The 18,403-nt window shown below is 41.6% G+C and overlaps 1 protein-coding gene and 1 pseudogene across 3 annotated transcripts in view; both read right to left on the bottom strand.

Moving 5' to 3' along the window:
- The window catches only part of ELAVL4 (ELAV like RNA binding protein 4), a 90,991-nt gene that overhangs the window by 26,511 nt on the left and 46,077 nt on the right, over positions 1 to 18,403 (bottom strand). The window lies entirely within an intron of this gene.
- Positions 6,834 to 7,232, bottom strand: LOC115521989 (annotated as a pseudogene).

Raw genomic sequence — 18,403 nt, 5'->3', positions numbered from 1 at the left:
GTTTAAAAATATCATTATCCTAAATTTGGCTCTACCTCATCAAGCCCAACTAAATTCACCTAATTAAATCCATTTTCATCATTCAAATTTATCAGTTCTATTTTCCTTGTAAATAAGAGAAGCCTTAAAAATTGCAGCACTAAAATATTCTTACAATTATTTATTTTAAACAGTTGTGCACCAAGTTGAGATGCTTTGAAGGACATTTTTAAAGCAATAATCTCAATGATAAACCTTAGCTAATTCTAGGAAACAAGTCAGACAGTCAATCTATCCAGCTAAATTGAATTTTTATAAAATTAAAATGAAATATGAAAAAATACAGACAAAACATTCACCACTTAACTGCAAACACTGAACCTAAACCCAAATAGTTCATGATTCGTCATGCTGATGGAATGTATGTGGAGAAATTTATCATGCCTACCAGTGGTGCACATTCCCTGATACACTAGATCTTTCTTTCTAATTATCATATAGTTATGGTAATCTAAAATAAATACAGCGGCTATGTTTTTACATTCTATATTTTATCTTTGGTTTAGACCCTTGCTTCAGGTCCTAGGAAGGTTCTGAAGGTCAAGTGAAGGAAAGGACTCCTGTCCAGCAAGCTGTGTCATACCTCCCCACCTGCTTGTATCAGTCCCAAACCCACCATCACCTCAGGTTGACTGCAATTAGCACAACTGTGCTGTCATCACCTGCTCTAGGTTTAGAGAGAAACTGCACTTAACATCAGGAATGAAGGTGCTTTTGGGAAAAACTAAAAACCAGATGAACATCGTTTCAGAAAGGAAGAGGGGGGAAAGACTAGAGATTCTCCTTGATCTGAAATAACGAGGTACAAACTCTGAAACAGAACACTGCATTCAAGCAGAGGGGAATGGAGGTGAAGAACATTGCCTGGGAAATAAAAGACATGAGATAAACTGGCATCACAATGAAACTACCTGTGCTACCTTGTTCACAAATGGCTTCCTCACGTGCTTCCTGCCAACGTAGGAGGAGTCCAGCTAAGTCCAATAAAAAATACTCGATGGAACTAAGCAGTCTCTTTTTAAAAATGCTTATTTATTTATTTTGAGAGAGAGAGAGAGAGAGCACAAGCGAGTGCAAATGGGGGAAGGGGCAGAGGGAGAGAAGAGACAGAATCCCAAGCAGGTTCCCTGCTGACAGCACAGAGCCTGAAATGGGGCTTGATCTCACGAACCCTGAGATCCAAGCCCTGAGATCATGACCTGAGCCGAAATCAAGAGTTGGACTCTTAACTGACTGAGCCACTCAGGCACCCCCTAAGCAGACTAAGCAGTCTCTTTTAAAACACTCTAGAGAGGATTAAATCCCAAGGTAGAAAATATAAAAACCCAAGCCTCATTTCTTTAAAAAATTATTAGTAGGGGGGAGAGTAAAATGAGGAAGAATTCTATGTTTTAACTTGTATGTATGATGGACATACATTGTTTGATGAGTTTTGGGTTTGCAGTCCTATATTTAAATGCACATGGAAAAATGTGGATGAAACACATTCACAAAAAATACCAACACTATTTCCATGGGGACTAAGAGAGCCATCATGCTGGGAAGGCCCAGGGGACCCAGTCTGGAGCCTACAGCCAAGTGTGTGTGTATCTGCATCCCAGAAATAGATAAGGTCCTCTTATTATTTTTTCCCAAATAACTACATTTTTATCAGCAATAGTAAGATTTCACCAGATAGGTATAGCAACAGTATTTTTAGAACAGAAAGTTTTTTAACTTTTGTTCTCAATTTAGGAGTTTATTTTGATAGCAAGTTGGTCAAATAAAACAATTAAATCATTGAAGTTATGTTTATTGAATCATCAATAAAAAAATCAATAAAGAACAGATGATATTATAAAATGAAGACTGCCTCCAAAATTTGTAAACTGTAGTGAGCACCTGACTCCTTGATGCTCAGGTGATCAACCACCCTGACATGTGTTACCACTCCTTAATAGTCCTGTCCAGCAGGCATAGATGAGGGATCCCCAGTGACCATGCATGGGCAGGAAATGCTTTCTTGGTAGTTTGGGATGGAAACTTAAAATTACAATGTAGTTTCCAAAGGGAAACAGTTATACATAATGGCTACACTTTAAGGCACTTCAGTGTATTTTAGATTAAAGAGGTTCACAGGCTTTTCTTAAATCTGAACCTGAATATTTCTGTTTTTATAAACTGCACATATGTACATGCACACACACAAACACATGATGGGTCCTCCTACTCTGACATGGCAACATCTCTATTCTGTTGTAATAATTTGTATACCAACTTCTCCCCTTGGAAACCAAACATTTCTCCCTACAAGAACTAGCTTATAAAAGTTTGCTTCCTTGAACACAGTAGGTGCCCAACAAATATTTGAGGGACGAAAGAGTGGATACATATGTTTGTACCAATCCTCCATTTCTAGAAGAATGCTTTATGTTTGGGGGGAAGGTGGGATACCTGGGGAATTCTTTTTCCATTTGTGAGAAAGGGGGAACATGACAAGTGGACACCAAAGATTGGAAAAGAAAGCACAAAGGATGTCTGGGTAAGCTCTCCTCCAGCACAGATCAGGTGCTGCCTGTCTTCTGCATTTCCAAAGAGCTTTGCCACCCATTCTGTCACATTTGACTCTCACAACAACCCCATGGGAGAGATAATCATCATTTTATAGATGTGGAAACTGAAGATCAGAGAAAATAGTGCTGGATCTTAGTCTAGATCAGGGATTGGCAAACTTTTGTTATACAGGGTGAGATAGTAAGTAGCTTAGGATTGGTGGGTCCTCTGGTCTCTGTCATGACAACCTTGCCATTGTGGCATGAAAGCAGCCATAGACAATATGTGTTCCAATAAAACACATTTAGGAAAACAGGCAGTGGGCTCAATTTGGCCTTTTGGCCATAGTTTGCTGACCCCTGGTTTAGATCTTTTGACTCCAAATCCAGTACCCTTTGCCATACTCACAGTTAACTCCATTTGAACTAAACTGTCCCTGACAACTATTCCAAAGCCCTGAAATACCTCTGAGGCTTTTTTGAATCATCTAAGAAAAACAAAATTATCTTCAATAGTTGTGCTAAGCATTTTTATTGCATTCAGACTCTAGGAATCACCCTTATAGCTGATTATAGCACCATTTTCTTGGTCATTCTGGATAGAAGTTGTTTTCCCTTGCCTTTGGGGTCCTGGGGGTTATGACAGCAGGACCCCAAATGTGACATCCTCATGGCTGACGGCAGCAACAGAGAAGCCATCCCTTTGCAAGGCTGGCTGGAAAGGGCCTCAGCATTTTGCACTGCCAACCTGCACACTTTGCTCTTTCTTTCTTCAAAAATCGTCATTCTCCAGAAACCTAACTGCTACTCCCCTCATCTGCAAAGTCCCTGAGGGGGCAGCCAGATGGGTAGCTGCTGTTGATAAAAACTTCTGAGTTGAGTAAGGATTCTTGTGAATGTTAGAACCCCAAGCTCAGGATGAAATTCTGTTCTCCAAGCACATGATAAAATCCCCAGTCACCTTAAGATCACCTGCATGGCAGTAATCCGCATGCTGGGTTAACTGCAGCCAACTCTGAATCCCAAGACTCCCTCCCTGCCAGTCCTGAGATGTCAGATGGCTCAAAATCTACCTGAACACACCCTAAAGAGGGTCAGAGAGACCTGAAGCTGTTATTACACACTTTAGCTGTTATTACACACTTCAGCTGTTATTACACACACACACACACACACACACACACACACTGTGTGTGTGTGTGTGTGTGTGTGTGTGTGTTTCAAAACTTATTTGCTGTATAACTTTGGTTAAGCCATTTAAGCTTCATCAGCATATTCCTTTATCTGGGAAAACAGGGATAATCCCTTATCCTCACAATCAGAGAATCACTGTGAGGGTTAACTATGTTAACACATAGACTAACAGCAGCTACCATTTATTCAGGGTCTGCCTTGTGTCAGGCACTGTGCTAAGTGGCCTACTGTTACCCAATTTAATCCTGTGTGAAATGGGTACTATCAGGCCCATTGTGCTGATAAGAACAATAGACTAAGACATGTTAAGTAACCTGCCCAAAGGTAACCGGTAAGTAGGGTCCACGGTTAGGATTTGAATAAGCCCAGATCTGTGTGACTTTTGGGCTCAAGCTTTTCTCTCCACAGGGCCTGGCTTCTGTGAAAAGGCACAGCAGAGTGTCCAGCATCAAGTAAGCACTCAAGGACATGCACACACTCTGTGCTGGGGTCTCTTCCCCTTCTTCACACTGACTGGGGATGCTTTGAGATTCTGGAGCATCCATGGCTCTGTTCCCACCCACCCCACCTCTTTGGGTTTTACATGGTGTTGGGCATTCTGGGTCTTCACTTTTCTTCTGCAGGCTCAGGGTTAGTAGAACCAACTAGTCAGAGAATTTCTTTTCTTTTGGTAGTTCACACAGTTGCTTCAAACTAAGTATGGTTTAAAGTTTTTGTACTCTAAGTGTGGTCCCTGTACCAGTATTGTTGGCATCATCTGGAGACTTGATACAGAAATGTAATGATGTAAGAAATGCAGCTTCAGCTTATTGCTGTGTGGCCTTAGCTAACCAAGTTCAAGTAATGTCCCTACACATTGGTTTCTGAGAAAACTATACATCTAATCCTTAGTAGCAGGGAAGGGAAGCACAGATGGGAAAAGTCCTCAGAATTTCTTTGTGTACATTATTTCTTTTCATCCCCCAATTCTGCATTCCCACTTTGTTACTTTCTGCTGCAGTAATTGTACCTGTAAAATGAACTTAAGATTACTTTTTCATGGAATTATTAGGGAGATTAAAAGTGATAATGCATGCAAAGTGCCTGGCATATAACGGATGCTCAGTGGATGCTGGTTCCTTGTCTTTCTTCTCTCATGCCCCATTAAATATTGCTTTCTATTATTGTCTATGAGACTGTTATCTTCTCATTGAGGTTCCAACCTTCTTAAAGGGAGAGAATGTTTTTGATGCTTTTCTTTTATATTGGAGCACATAATATGCTATAGGCACACAGACTCCATGTATAACAGGCATCTACAACATGCCAGATACCATGAGTGGGCCCCAAAATGACCAAGATATTGTTCCTGACTTCAGGAGACTTAATATGCAGAAGGGAAAAATAGATATAAGAATTAATTATAGCTCAGCAAAAATAATAAATATACCAGAGATATTTCTTTTAAAACCATATACAAGAACAAGAACAATAACGAAAGTATACACATAACAGAGGAGATGAAGACTGATTCTGACTGAGCAGAGTACAGAAGGCTTCCTGGAGGTAGAGGCACATGAGCTCAGCTTTGAAGAAACAGTAAAATTTTGATAGGATTTTCCTACCAAGGGATGACCTTCCAACCTGAGGGCTGAATCCAAGCACTGCATGAATTTACCCCACAGGTATTTACTGAACACTTGTCATGTGCGAGACATAGTTCCATTTACTGAGACTAGAAGAGAACAAAAATACTTGGTTTCTGCCATCACTGAATCTATATTCTGATTGAGGGTGATGGAGCAAGACAAGAAACATAAATAAAATATAAAAGTTGTCAGATGATGGTGAGTACTGGGGAGGAAATAAAGCAGAGGAGGGAAAAGTATAGGGGATGGGGTTGCAATATTTTAATAGAATGGTCAAGTGAGGCCTCGCTGCTAAGGTGACATGAGAGCAGAGACCTGAGGGAAAGGAGGCAGCCAGTCCCTTCTCTCTGAGGGCAGAGCATCCCAAACAGAAGAAATCTTTTTTTTTAAAGGTTTATTTATTTATTTTGAGAGAGAAAGACAGAGAAAGAGAGGGAGTAAGCAAGAGGGACAGAGAGAGGGAGACAAAGAATCCCAAGCAGGCTCTGTACTGTCAGCACAGAGCCTGATGTGGGGCTTAATCCCACAAACCATAACATGCTCCTGAGGCAGGAGCATGCCTGGAATGTCAGAGCAATGACACAAGTGAACGTGAGGGCAGCCCCCCACTGCACTTACTAAGTGACTAAACAGAGGAAAGGGGCACCCCTGGTTTCTTCAAACTGACTCTATAATGCTGCGGAATAAGACATATATGAAAACCATGCCAGCCCACTCCCCTCAGCCCTGCAGATCAGGGGAACGATCTCACTGACATATCCTTTCAAAACCATCTCTTAATGTATCCCTGTTCCTCACTAGGTGGGGAGCAACTTGGGGCCAAGATGCTATTTTATTCATCTCTGTATCCCCAGGACTTACCAAAGGATCCATAACATTGTTGGATAGTCAGTAAATACCTGTTGGGTGAACAGATGAATATGATCTATTCACATACATACTTACATCCTCTTAACCCACTCAATTTCCCATATACCAAACAGAAAGGGACCAGGAAGAGCTGCAAACTTTTTTACCAGGGCCTTACCCATGTCCAGAAGAATCAGTACCATGAGAGTCTGAAAGACCTGTAGTCTTTAGTCTGAAGGAGAGAAGACTCTAGAGGTGCTCAGAGCCAATTCTAATATTTGAAAGGCTGTCATGGGAAAGCAGGGGTAGGCTTGTCAAAAGGGAGAGAATAAAGATCTGGGAGAAGAAAGTTAGGGAGCAGATTTCTGCCTTGATAAAAGGAAGAACTTTCTAATAATGACTGATGAGAGTGTGGCTGCCTTGTGAAGTGGTAAGGGTGCCATGACTAGAAGTATGCAGAGACCAATGTTTGTTATCAGGGAAGGGGGCAGCAGTCAGCAAGACGGACTGATCCCTTGTAACGCTAAGATGAAAGGTTCTAAATTATATTTTATTTATTAATTTGAGGAACAAGGGCTAAGTTTTTTATTGTTCATTTCTTGCATTCCTAGTATTCCTTGGTGACATCCATGGCCTGAGGCTCTTTGCCACAGTCCTGAACCACCACACAACTGCAACCAACCACTTCATGGGATTTTCCTTCTCTGTCAGTTTTACAGAGGCCTACCCATTCCCCTAGTTTCTTGTTGTCATCAACCTTAATTTGGTTGATTTGGTGTTCAGCACAAAGGGCCTCTGCCAGCTTGACATACATAGGTTCATCCAGTTGGACGCAAGCACACAAAGATGGGCTTGGTGCTTGCTTGTCTAAGGCTTTGGCAGCTTCGTGAATTCCATGTGCTAGGTCATCGTGGAATGAGTCTTTCAACACTTCTTTTAAAGCAGTATTAATGTCCATTATACCTCCAGCTACAATGCCTTCCCTGGCCATGGTGGTGGGTTATGGGTGGAGCCAAATCTTGAGTGTACCCTAGCCTCCCCCTCTGCACTGCTGGGCGGCAGCAGGGAAAGAGCTAAATCGTATTTATTTTAGACCCAACACTCCCAACGTGTTTCAGTTTATCCTGATTTCTAACTGAGGAAATAAAAAGGATAGAGAATAATTACTAAGCACCTACAAGCAAAACACGTTACATATATCATTATTTAAATCTTCACAACTTCTGAAGCAGACATTTTTTTATGTAAGTACTATTTTTTTTTATTTAAATTCAAGTTAGCTTAAAAAAATTTTTGTTAAGTTTGAGAGAGAGTGTGATTGGTGGGGGGTGGGTGCAGAGAGAGGGAGAGAGAGAATCCTAACTAGGCCCTGCGCTGTTAATGCAGAGCCCTATATGAGGCTCAAATCCATGAACCCATGAGATCATGACCTGAGCGGAAACCAAGAGTTGGTCCCTAAACCGACTGAGCCACCCAAGTGCCCCAAGTTAGTTTTTTTTTAATGTTTATTTATCTTTGAGAGAGAGAGAGAGAGACTCTGACAGGGCGCTAGTGGGGGAGGGGCAGAGAGAGAAGGGGACAGAGGATCTGAGAGTAGGGGAGGGGCAGAGAGAAGAGGGGAACAGAGGATCTGAAGCAGTCTCTGTGCTGACAGCAGTGAGCCCAACATGGGGCTTAAACTCACCAACTGTGAGATCATGACCTGAGCTAAAGTTAGAGGCTGAGCTGCCCAGGTGCCCCTTAAATTCAAGTTAGTTAACGTATAGTGTAGTACTGGTTTCAGGAGTAGAGTCCAGTGATTCATCACTTTGGGGCAGGCATTTCTATCCCCGTTTTACAGTAGGGGAATCTGAGGCCCAGGAAGTAGATGTAACATATCCAAGGTTATTTGGCTGCAGAATAGTAGCCAGACTCCTCTGATTCCAGAGCCTGTGCATTTTTTTTTTTTTTTTTTTGCTGTGCCCTGGTTTCTTGAATATGTGCTCATTTGTATGCTAAACACCTGCTGGACATGGCACAGTGTGTCTGAGACTTTGACAGAGCCTGAGTTTTCTAGTACTATCTCTAAGTCCTCATTCTTCTCATTTAATTTCAATATATACCACCCAAGTATCCCATTCCCACTTTCTAACTTGGTTGTGCCTGCCAAACTGGATCTAGTATATCACAGAATGACAGTCTTGGAAAGGACTTTAGTATCTATCATCTTCAAGTCTGTTCTCCAGATTCTGAAACTGAGGACTGAAGAAGAAGCAAGGAGTTCATGGTCTACTAGAGAGTCAGACCTATGAATCAATAATGATAGTAGAGTATGGTTCAGTGTTATGACAGTAGGAGAGAGGGATTTCTGAGACTAATTCAAAAAGATTGATAGGAGACAGCCACACAATAGATGGAGAAGGGCATTCCAGCAGGAGGAGGAAGCATGAGCATCTATCCCTTGAGGAGACAGACCTGCCATTCGGTTCACAGCCACTACTTCCAGGAGGCCGCTGATTGTTGGTATCAACCTGAAATGTCAATACTGTTTCCAAGTTGAATCTGGGCTCAGATGTATATGTGACATCTCCCCATACCTCTGGCACAGATTCAAGAATCATTTAGGCATCTGAAATTCTGAGTGTGTCTGCTTTCTGCCAACAACAAACACTATTGAAAAAGACAGGACCTGGTCTCCCTTATTTCGAATTCTTGAAGTATTTAAAATTACATTGAACCAGTACTAGGTTATTTCCAGAGGCTACATTCTGGCTTCCTAAGTAGACGTAGTTTCCTTAGAAGCTGAGAACTCATCATGTAGCATCAAGATGGCAATGAGCAAAACACTTGTCCCACAGTGGGCATTCAATATGAGCTTGCTGAACTAAATGTATTTCCTAATGGACCCTAAATCCCTTAAGGGCAGGGACATGGATCTTATTAATCTTGGTATGACCAATGTCTGGCACATAGTAGGCTTCCAATAAATCTATGTTGAATGAATGAATGAGTGAATGAACTCAATAAGTGAATGAACTCAATGAATAAATAGGAACAAAAATAGTTATTTTTTGAGTGCTTACCATGTGCCAGTTATTGTACTGAGTGCTTTATTTTTTTTCTAGCTTTACTGAGATATAGTCAACAAATATGACTGTAAGATATTTAAAGTGCACATCATGATGATATGATACGATTTGATATGATGTGCAGTGATAAAACACATTTATTTATTTACTTACTCATATTTTTGGTGAGAACATTTAAGTTCTAGCTAAGTACGTTATTTCTCTCATCTCATATGCTCCCTGAAACAATCCTACAAGGTAGGCATTATCACTGCCATTTACAATCAAGAAGACTGATGTCCAGAGACCTCAGATCCCAAGACCCAAGTCCATCTGGCTCCAAAGTCCAAACAGGCTTTTAACAGAGTTTCCTGATTTCAGAGGCAGTATCACTCAAACTGTTCAAGTAAATGTGAAACAAAGCCTGTATTACTGGGGTAAGGTTCATGGAAATGCAGAGTATACAAAATGATTTCCAGCAGTCCCCAGAGCAGGAAGGACTGGCTACAAAACTACAATATTCCACAAAGAAAGCCAACCGACAAATTCCCAAAGGAGGTTTTTTTTTTTTAACCTCTTTTGGTTTGTCCTATAAAATAAGTTGCTCCAATGACAGATCTTCAAATATGTATTTCAATAATATACCTCAACAAATGACAAAATGAAACTAATCTGAACCCTATTTTTCTTCTGTCTGTTCAGGGAAGAAAGGCGATTCATGAGATAAAAAGCTAGTATCAAGTACTTAGTTTAAAAAAAAAAGCTGAAAGAGAAAAAATAGGTAATGTACGAGGGATAATAGAAACCTCAGTGACAACCACCTCACCCTTCAGCATTTATCACACAAAAACAAGTGTTCAGACTGATGACCCTGGGGCAATGAAAGATTCTTAATCGAAACAACACTCAATTAAATTATGTTCAGAATATTCTTACAGACAGGAAAGAATAGTCAAACATTTAAACATATTTTTAACAAGGGTTGAAACAAAAAGAGGAGGATTTTGGCAAACTCCCAGCTAGTCAGAGAAATGAACCAGAATTCTTAATTCTTGGTTGGCTTACTCTCACATACAACAAAAGGTCTGCATGTCAGACAGACAAGACTTTCCACCCAAAATGGATGCAAAACCAACAAGTGATTCCAGAAACGCAGCTGATGTTAAAAGACGGTCTAACAACAACAAAGGAGGAAGGGGTAGAAAAAGTCATCAGGTTAGTAGTAATTGTATACACTGTAATTAGCCTTTGGGCAAAATGAGATTCTGTGGGTGAAATGTCTGTGGGTGAAAGGAAGTGCTGTGTGTAACACTAAGACAACGGCTTCCAAAACTCCCATCAGACACTGTGGAGAAGGCGTGTGTGGAGGCTTCCGATATCATGTTGGGATTTAGATTAAATGAGATAACTTATGTGAGAGGGCCTGGCACAAGGTAGATGCTTTATAAATATTAACTGAGTATAAATCTATTAAAACTGTCTTTATCCAAAGTAAAAGAAAATTCATGGCTCTCGATGAAGGAGGTGAGAAAAATAACTTGTCTATGCAGAGCTGGAGAAGGACTTTGTCGGAGAATATTTGTCAGTGTGTCATTTCTGAAATCAGGGCTTGGGGATCTCTGGCCTTGGATTCACCACTAACAGCGGTGTGAAATGCAGAGATGAGTACCCCATCCCTATCATCAAGGAGTTCACTGATAGTGAAGTACCAGACAGGAATCTCATGATCATGTTAGGATCTGACAAATGTTAAAATAGATATTTCCCAGATCCATGAAAAAAAAAAAAAGAAACAAGAATCAAAGCACATTTTCCCTTTTCATCACCAGTCAGCTTGCAGATAAGAAATAAGACAAAATCAAGAAATAAAAACCCAAGAACAAAAGGACTCATGCAGAAATGGGTCTGTAGTGTAAGAAGCAAGGAGGGAAGCCATCTTCTTTGATTTTTTTTTTTTTTTAAAGCTAAGGGCTTCTTGGGGAATGGCTATTCTGTGCAAGTGTGACCAGCATCATTATACTGAGTCAAGTACCTGGGAGAGGTGAAAATGAAGGAATGCCCAGGAATGTGTGTGAGAACTGCAAAACATAAATACCTTCTATGGCTCACCTCTTTTGGGCAATGGAAAATGAAATGTTACCCTGACAATCAGAAAACCAAAGGAACTCATGATTTAAATCATGCCCAGAACATGCTTAGTACTCGGTAATTTTTAACAAAAATGCCTAATGTTTGATGGGGCTGTGTTGGTGCAGAAGGGATGGATCCATCTGGCACCATATTCAGTTTCTCCTGAGAGCCATTAAGACTTTGCTAGGACACCAAGGCCTCTGCTTGCCCACTCATGTGTAGTAGAGAACCCCACCTCTTTCTTAACAGAAAACAGGAGGTCATCAGGTAGGAACTATCCCAAACTGCCTCCTTCCCTTCTACTACAAACTTATCCCTAATAGAGCTCCTCCTGGCTTAGAATGACAGTCCATAAAATGCTGGAGGAAAAAAAAGTTCCTAGGGCAATGTTATGTATTATACCATTCCTTTTAAGATTTGTAACACGCATTAGCACAGACTCAAAGAAGCAGTGATTAAAAAAAAAAAACAACCCTTTTTAATTTGGTTCACTTCAGTTTCCCAAACTCATTTGGTCACAGAACCTCTTTTAAAAAAACATATAACCTATTAAACACCTTTGGGAAAGACTTTTAGATGAGATTCCCAAATGAGCACTACTCTTTGAAACAGGACAGAATACTGCCTCAGGATATAATTACCCTAGCCTGGGGGTGTGGGCCCCAGCTCTGAGCTATAGTTCCTGAGATACCAGAGGGGCCCACAGGAAAAAGGAAATGAAGCCAGAGAACAGTTCTAAGGTCTCTTTTTACTGTAACAGTCTATGATTCTGTTTCTCAGAGGACATCGCATAGACTTGCTCTGGGATAATCTAGACACAGGACAGAGATGCATAGTGGGGAGGGGGTCAGACGTCTGAAGACATATTTTCATTTTGTACAAATCTGGGTCTAGCTCACTATGTATCAGCATACAATAGCTCAAGGAGTTTCACTCAGAGAACCAAAGACCCAGGGGAGAAACAAAACATAATTGTGTGTGGCTGTATGGACACCAAAGCAGAAGTACACATGTAGAGGTGCACAGATACAGCCATACACTTGCACATTATCTGTACTTAACTAACTAGGCACAATACCCTGGGAGCCACTTTAGTAATGCAGATAAAAACAGAGTCAAACAGGAGTGCCTGGGTGGCTCAGTCGGTTGAGGTCTGACTCCTGATTTCCGCTCAGGTCATGATCCTTGGGTTGTGGGATTGAGCCCCATGTCAGGCTCCACGCTGGATGTGGCCCCTGCTTGGGACTCTCTCTCTCTCTCTCTCTTTCTCCCTCTACCCCTCTCCCCCGCTCACACGCTCTCTCTCTAAAGTAAATTTTTAAAAAATAGAGTCAAACAAACATGGGTTCAATTTTGTTCTGACACTTAGAAGTTGTGTGACCTTGAACAAGTTAGTTAACTTTTCTGAGCCAGTTTCCTTACCTGTAAAATAGGGCTAATAATACCTACACCTCACAGAACTGCTGTAAGAATTATAAACTATTTACCAGATGCTGTTCTGCGTGTTTTATATGTTGATGCTCACAATAATCCTATCAATATCCCTATGTTACAAATGAGAAAACCGAGGCACAGAGAGGGGAAAAACTTGCCTGTTACACAGCTAGTAACTAATGAGGCTGGGATGCTAACACAAGCAGTCTATGTCTTAATCACAAAGCTATCCTGCCTAGCACAGTTCCAGATTATAGTAGGTCTATGATATTCCCCGGGAAGACACAGACACACATACACAAATATACAAATACCCTACACCTCCTCTTCCTCTCTCGGATTTAAAATGTGCTGTTTTTGTCATTAGTTTGTTACACGGGCAGTTCAAGTGGGCAGCATGCAGACACCAGCTTCCCAAACACAAGGATCCTACGTGGCTCTTCAAGGAACAGAAGAACAATTCAACATTATAAATGATGACTCACGACTGCTATTTTCACAAACAGCCTGCTAATTAAACTTTCTTATGAACCTTGCTAACCAATTTTTCCAATGCATGGAGGAAAAATCATTCATTATAGACCGGAATCCGAAATCTAATATTAACAGCACAAGTAGGATCTGTGGCATTGTAATTTGATCAGCTTGAGCATTAATAACAGTTAGACACTGATGTCTGAGGCAGTTAATCAGCTTTTGTTGAGATGTACATAGATAACTGAACAAAACATCTGGAAGACAGACGAGAAAGTAAAACTAGCTTATCATAAGGGGTTTAGTATTTACTTTATCCTTACAAATCCCCTCCTCACAATGTTCTATCTTCTAGGTGACCACAGTAATATCCTGAATTGGTATAGCACTTTAACAACTTACCAACACATTAGTAGCTCATCTCCCGTCAACACACAGTAAGGTGGAAAGTACCAGTGTCGTTTTCCCCATTTTATGTACAACAATCTGAGGCACAGAACAGTTTGATCCACTGAAAGTCCCAAAGCTATAATGAGAACTTGGTGGAACCTTCCATTTTATCATGTTGCCACTCATAGAGGTGGCCTGGTTTTAAAAACAATCTCAGAAATCATCCTGGCATTTTCTTTTTTCTTTTTTTTTTTTTTTAAATTTTTTTTTTCAACGTTTATTTATTTTTGGGACAGAGAGAGACAGAGCATGAACGGGGGAGGGGCAGAGAGAGAGGGAGACACAGAATCGGAAACAGGCTCCGGGCTCCGAGCCATCAGCCCAGAGCCTGACGCGGGGCTCGAACTCACGGACCGCGAGATCGTGACCTGGCTGAAGTCGGACGCTTAACCGACTGCGCCACCCAGGCGCCCCCATCCTGGCATTTTCAAATACTGAACTGAAGGCTTTCATTTACAATCTTCCAGAACCACTAAAACTGCTATTCATTATTACCGTAGCTATTTCTGAGGTTTACTGGAATACATCCTACACAGCCACATGCAAGATTCAGGATGAAACAGCAAGAATGCGAGGAACCTTCTCTGTGAAAGTCTCTTGTTCCAACTGGCAGCAGCATGTGGTCAGACAGACATGGGTACACAGACAGCTCGGTCAGTCACTTCAAACAACGTGAGCTTTGGTTTCCTCATCTAAAGAATGGGGCTGCTATTACCTCTTGGGGTTGTGGTCAGGATTAAATGAGATAACAAATATAAAGCAACTGGCATCCAGCAGTTCTTAATAAATGTAAGGTCCCATTCCACTCTCCTGCCTTCTCATATGGCATTTCCTATTTCCTATTTGGAATTATATAACTGAGGACTGAACCAAGAACAAATACATACCTACTTTTCCTTTCCTCTGTCTTTATCCATCTATTGGCCCAGGGGTAGGACACTTGGTGAGAAGAGGGAAGCAGTCAAGAGACAGAAGGGGCCCCTCCCATTTATAGGCTGCTTTAGTTTACAAGTGCCTCCACATGTGTCAGCTGTTTGAATTCCAAGTCCCATGCAAAGAAGGTAGGGTAAGGATCTATCTTCGTATTGTATGTCGAGAAAATGGGAGGTCCACAAGAAAAAGTGACTTATGCAAGGCCAGGCACATACCTATTATGTGTGTGTGTGAGAGGGGCTGGGCAGTAGTGCAAGATTTCATTGATATCTGTCTCACTTCTGGTTAGAGTTCACTGCACTGTGTCTGGTATTTCTGAGAAGGAAGCATTCGGTATGTGTGTGTATGTTGGGGAGGGTGGAGCACTCTGGGGTAGTGCTGTATTTCTTTTGTACTTAGACAGTGGTCTGTCTCATTGAAAAAGCTCCACTTACTGGCAAGGGGCACTGGGGAAGAGAAAAGGTGGCTGAGAACTAGTTCCAGTTTCCAGGGTCAGGGCCAGAAGGTGAGAGTAACATTTGATTTTCCTGTTTGCTGTCCAGCTCAGAGTCCTGGGCAATGCAGAACCTGCCAGAACTCATTGCAGGGACCCTTACCAGGAAGATGGTAGCAGAGTACTGAAGTACCTGTGTGCCCAGCCTCAGGGTTTGAGGGGAGAGGGGAAGACTGAAGACACCTGGAGACCAGTTAATACCTCAGTTCATGGCAGCAGGCAAGGAAGCTCACTTCAGAACACTTCCTTTGGCACATTGTTTACAAAAACAGTGAAAACAGGGACTCCAGTCAGGCAGCCTCTCTCTGTCACTGACTTCCTTGGCCAGAAAAAAACATGTCAATCAATCCAACATGGGCTCAAGCAAGAAAGATGAAGAAAGAAAAACTCTATGTATGTGATTTCAGGCTTCATATCCCATCCTGTATCATAGCTGGCAAGTGTCTCCACAGAGGTCTGTGGGCTAATGTGAGTGTCGGGGGGAAGGTGGGAGGGGGCTGGGATCCTGCTTACCACTTGAGAATGGGATCAAGGTTGTCACCATCCATTTTTCCTTCATGTAAAGAAAACTTAGGCTAGGTGGTTGGTTACTTCTCAGACAAGTCACCTAGCCACATGTAATTTAATTTTCCTTCTGGTTCTCCTTTTACCATTCATTCTATGCCCATTTTGCTCTACCTTGCTTTTTAAAAAACCCATAGCTATTTTAATTCTAGCTCTCTTTCATATTATCTTACAAAGCCAATTCAAATCCTCTTTTAATCAAATGGCACGTGAGTACATAAAAAGGCAAAAAGAGGAGACAGGACAGGCAGCAAGCAAAGAAAAGAAAAAAAAGAAGAAAGAGCAAGGAAAAGAAGAAGCCAAGTGCTCTTGACTCAAGTCTTCTTTGGGGGGCACTGGCCTCAATATGTTGGCTATTTTGATAGGGTCAGAGGAAGTACTGAATGTCAAAGCCTTTGAAAACAGACACAAAGGGAAATTTGGGGGATTATTAAGTATACGCTTTATGCTCATACCACCAATAAAATGATTAAATCTGAGTCAAGATGTTTGTGGTAAGAAATTCCATTATCAGCCATAGGAATTAGAGTAATTACCCGAACTATCTGTATCCGCTTAATGGTAATGGGACCTCACATATCACCAGACATCCAACTACAAAACAAGGGCCAAGCAGAAAACCAAATTTGTAAGTCAGCAAGAAACTGAAGTAGGTGCAAGGAGAGTCACTGAGAGAACTTGTGCCTGACCTCAGCAAGATAAACAATGATCCTCAAATCACAGACACCATGGGGAGTCTGCAAATTGTCCACCTCCTTCTGTGTTAGGTTGGGTTATTTATTAGGAAAGTAGAAAAAAACACAGGCTTTGGAGTCTGACAAACTTGGGTTCAAATCTTGGCCCTACCCCTTATTAGCTATGACCTTGGATAAATTACTTAACCTTTCTGAGCTTCAGTTATTTCATCAACACAAAGGGGCCACTAATAACACTTTCCCATGGAATAGTCCTGACTGTTCCATTCACTATCCCTTGAAGATGTCTCTGAAGCCTTGCTCAACTGCTTCCCTCTTCATGGACTAGTCTCCCACAACCTACTCTCTACCAAGATCAAGGCTCATTTGACACTTGTTCTGAGAACCCCAGCCTACTGTCGTCTTTCTCTCTTTTTTTTTTTATTTATTTATTTATTTTTTTTTTTAAAATTTTTTTTTTTCAACGTTTATTTATTTTTGGGACAGAGAGAGACAGAGCATGAACGGGGGAGGGGCAGAGAGAGAGGGAGACACAGAATCGGAAACAGGCTCCAGGCTCTGAGCCATCAGCCCAGAGCCCGACGCGGGGCTCGAACTCACGGACCGCGAGATCGTGACCTGGCTGAAGTCGGACGCTTAACCGAGTGCGCCACCCAGGCGCCCCCGTCTTTCTCTCTTTTGAACACCCATAGCTGATGTGTTCATATTCATTTAGCACAGCCAGAGTGACAAGGTAACAGATCACAGACTTTGCAGTCAGACAGATCTAACCCCACTCTCCAGCTAACTGTTCTAAATCTTGGCTTCCTTATCTATAAAATGGGGATAATACCACTGATCATACATAACTGACATAAAGCTTCAATGAGATAATATATATAATACGTAGCTGACACATAGCAGGCATTCCATCAAAACTCCGTCCTTCTGTGATGCGTCCTTCTGTGCTAATGAAACTACTAGCCAGGGTCAGGAAGGGTCAGTTTGGACCTTGGTGAAAAACAAAACAAACACCCCCCACCCTCACCCCCACTACCATCACACGCAAAACAGTAAAGGTGGACAGACATGTGTTCCAGCCCCTTCCAGACCTGCAGGCTGCCGTAGGACCCCATACTTTGTCCTGGCTTCCCCCATCACTGCCCTGCTGGCAGCAACGTGTGGGCACGAACTATGTCTTATCCTCTCTGGCTTCTTCACAGACCCTGATACAGAATTTAAGAGAAGAGAAGGAAAGGGAATAACATTTATTTGGTCTGAGAGAGCAGACACTAAATAAATATTGTTGGCTGAATGAAAATGTTTTACAAATGTAAAAGCCTTATCCAAATATATGGTCTCTATCTGAATTTTATCTTCTCTCCAAACTAGAAATATCTTCTCCCATCAAAGCTCAATTTGGGGACTGTAGAAAAAATAAAAAGGCAACTTAAAGATCTTTAGTTCTTACAAGGAATGAAGACAGATACAGAGTTCATCAGTTAAGAGCAGTAAGGGAGATGTGGAATGGGGCTGTTGTGGGGTGGGGGAGGCAGACTGAAAAGAGAAATCACCCTGCCACACCTCCCAGAAGACAAGAAAAAAAATGAATTTCCCATTAACACATTTCAGAAAGCACTTTCCTCCTACCCTGAAGCTGATGAATTACATTTTTAGATAATGTGTGGAAATTTCAGTTTGACATTACCTTCCTGCTTAGTTCCTAGTCTCAATCAACCAGGTCATTCTACAGAGAAGGGGGAGGGAGTGAGGGAAGGAGTGTGTGTGGGGGTGTGTGTGTATGTACTGGGGGAAGGAGGGGAGGCTGGGTGAACAGGGAATTGGTCCTACGAACCAAACAGTCAGCTAAAGCACAGAAATAGAAAATCCTTAAAATACCCAGGCCTGATTCACATCCCAGGTAAAAATCCTTTGAGACATTTCTCTTGGGACATGAGAATAC

This window comes from Lynx canadensis, chromosome C1 (genome assembly GCF_007474595.2).
Source record: "Lynx canadensis isolate LIC74 chromosome C1, mLynCan4.pri.v2, whole genome shotgun sequence".
Taxonomy (NCBI): Eukaryota; Metazoa; Chordata; class Mammalia; order Carnivora; family Felidae; genus Lynx; species Lynx canadensis.
The sequence above is the reverse complement of the archived record's forward strand: the minus strand, read 5'-3'. Positions and strand labels throughout refer to the sequence as shown.